We start from the raw sequence: 3260 nt of genomic DNA on the forward strand, positions 1-3260 counted from the left end.
TGCCGTAGTGAGAGTTAAAATTCTTTAAGACAGTGCTCTTTCATTTACTACTTACTGTACACAGGACTCTGTGTACAGAGTACAGAAACGAAAAATATAAATCATTGCCTAACAAAGCTGTCAATAAGAAATGCCAAATAACAAAATTCATTAAGAATGGAGAACTTGACCTCCAAGGATGGTAAGGTCTCAGACATGTTGAAAATAGGGAAAGCATTCTGGATAGAAAGAATATACTGAACAAAGTCTTAGAAGCACAACATATCATTTGATGAAAATAGAATACTTTGGGATGTTAGAATTTCTTTTCCAAATATAGAATATCAATTTTGAAGTTATGATAGCCCAGTCTGATCTTGAGGTTGCATGGGTAACTGATTGAAAGGACACCAGATGGGGTTCAGAAAATATTCCCCTGTTAGCCACATCTGTGACCCTGGAAAAGTACCTCTGTGCTGTATCTTCAAGTTATTGTGAGAAGCTGGAAAAAGAAAATAACAAAATAACCTATTTTGGTTTAGCTTTCTGACCTATAGATAAGGAGAATTTAAATGGCCCACCTTCTGAACAAAATTCCTATTGTCCCTGACATTTTAAAAGCTTTCCACTTATTCATTCATTCATTCATTCATTCGTTCACTTATTTTGTCTTTCAACCATTTAATTGTTGGATGAGAGTGCAAATGCAGTCCCCCACTACCACAAATTACGCAGTCAAGTTTCCCACATTTGGGAAAATTGCAGGCGTCAGCACATCTGGAATGTAATAGATAAGCCTCACCCTGGGAAAACCACCTTCATGATCATGATATCTCCCCTTCCAGTAAGTTCCTTTCTTTTATTAAATTTTCTGACAATATGATATTATCTCCCAAATATGTCTTATAAAAACCATCTAAAATATTTCATGTAAAGATATTAAAGTCCTAGTTACATCATATAAATATATTCAAGTTATATATTTTATATAGAGAAATTTATATATAAATATTTGTACATGTTATAGTTAAATACAGCTATATATACATATATGCATATACATGCATATATATACAGACACACACACAACCCCAATTGAACTCTCAATAGTGGTTTTTGTAGAAATTGCCAAGCTGATTACATAATAGTTAGGAAATTAGCCAATAATCTAGAATTTGTCAAAATTACCTGAAATATAAAGACAATATTTGGAGTACTCACACTAGCTGATTTCATAATTTACTATAAAATTACAGTATTCAAGATATGTCATTGGCATAATAACAGACCAATAGTTCACTGAAAGAGAATAAAGTGTCCAGAAAGAGATTCACACATGTATGTATGTACTAAGGAAATGGAATGAGAGAAATAAAAAAATTTTCAACAAGTTATATTGGAACAAGTAGATAATTAAATGGAAAAAAAATCCTACTCTTATGTAGCAACATATATGAAAATTAATTCAAGATATTTCATAGACCTAAAGACAAAAAATTAATCTATAAAGCATCTGGAAATAAAAGGATAACAAGAGAATAATTCATCTCTTATGATAGGAAAAGATGACTTACAGAGGGTGCAAAAGGAACTAATCTTAAAAAAAAATCAGATTTCATCAAAATGGAAAACTTCTGCTCATTAAAAATCACTGTAAGAAAATGAAATGGAAGTTACATATGAAAGAAAGTATTTGTAATACGTGTGTGGTGCTTTCTATTGAGAAAATACAAAGAATCTTACAGATGAAAAATAAAAAGATAAGAAATTTAATTCTTAAAAATGAGTAAAACTTATAAACTTGGGTACAAACTTTATCAAGGGAGACATGAATGTCAAGTAAGAAAATAAATGGTAGTCAATATCTTTATTCATCAGGAAAATAAAAATTGAAACTATAATGAGAAACTACTCTACATCCTCTAGAATTTTAAAGATTAAATATGTAAGATGATTTTAAAAAGTGAAATAATCGAGTATGGGATATCCATATAATTCAGAAGGAATGTGAATTCATACAAAACTCTGAAAAACTCTTTGAAATTTTCTTACAAAGTTAAACATACACTTAGTCTATGGCCCAGCAACTCCACTTCTAGCTAATTACTGAACAGATATCATAATTTAAGCCCAAAATAGACTGCTTATGTATATTCATAGCAGCTTCACCAAAACTGCCCAAGCACAGAAATAACTCAAATACTCATCTTTAGGACAAGTGATAAATAAACTAGTATATTCATACAGTGGAACACTAATTAACAATAAAAAATAAATCCCTGATTCATCATATGACAATAAGGATTCTCAAAAACATTATGTTAATTGGAGACTCCAACCACAGAATAGTACATATGGAGTCATTTCTTTCGAATGAACTCCAAATCAGCAAAACTAATCCATGGTGATATAAATTTAAAAAGTGATTAACTATTGTGGGCCAAACACAGGTGAACTTTTTGAGTGGATGGAAGTGTATTATATCTTGATGGGTGTACACAGTTGTCAAAAATCTTTAAATTGTAGCTGTACAGTTCTATTTAATTTTACCTCAAAATAAGGTCTGTAAAAAATCACTTCCTATACTAAAAGGCAAATAACAGCCAATAATTCTTTACTTTTTTCATTGCTTAATGACGTGTTCGCTAAGCTTTTGCTAACCTATTGGCTTTTCTTGACTAGAGAGGGATAGTTATATTTTTACATAATTCTATACAGTTACTGTGAACATGTTTTTAGTTTTTACTATGAATGCAAATAATTCTAAATTTATAACAAAAATGAAATAATAAATCTTTGCCTAATTGCAATCAACTTGTTTCATCTAAGCATAGATATCTGAGATCCATCATAAGTAGAATAATTCTAAACAAAATGTGCTTTGAAACAGTAGTTCATTTATATTAAAAAACTGAAAACTATTTCATACTTCAATATAATTTTCTAGAATATATGGGGATATTTAAGCAGAAGGCAATTATTTATCATATATAATACCTTCCGAACATCGGAACATCACAGCTATATAGTTATATTTAGCTTCTTCTCTATTTCAGTAATATGATCACTGCTTCTCATTTTTCTTTAATGTAGTAACATTGTAGTCATAAAATAGTGAACAGTTGCAAATTTGTAGAGAAATGAGGAACTAATCTAGAATTGCGAAAACTACCTAGAGGGGCACCCGGATGGCTCAGTTGGTTAAGCGGCTGCCTTTGGCTCGGGTCATGATTATAGGGTCCTGGGATCGAGCCCCGCATCGGGCTCCCTGCTCAGCAGAG

At 31.1% G+C, this 3260-nt stretch overlaps 1 non-coding gene across 1 annotated transcript; it reads right to left on the minus strand.

Moving 5' to 3' along the window:
• Positions 1 to 670: 670 nt before the first annotated feature.
• LOC116871908 lies at positions 671 to 831 on the minus strand. The gene has a single exon (XR_004383559.1). It is a non-coding gene; the product is annotated as a U1 spliceosomal RNA (small nuclear RNA).
• Positions 832 to 3260: the final 2429 nt, after the last annotated feature.

Source organism: Lontra canadensis, unplaced genomic scaffold, assembly GCF_010015895.1.
Source record: "Lontra canadensis isolate GAN:19392208 unplaced genomic scaffold, GSC_riverotter_1.0 scaffold1, whole genome shotgun sequence".
Classification (NCBI taxonomy): Eukaryota; Metazoa; Chordata; class Mammalia; order Carnivora; family Mustelidae; genus Lontra; species Lontra canadensis.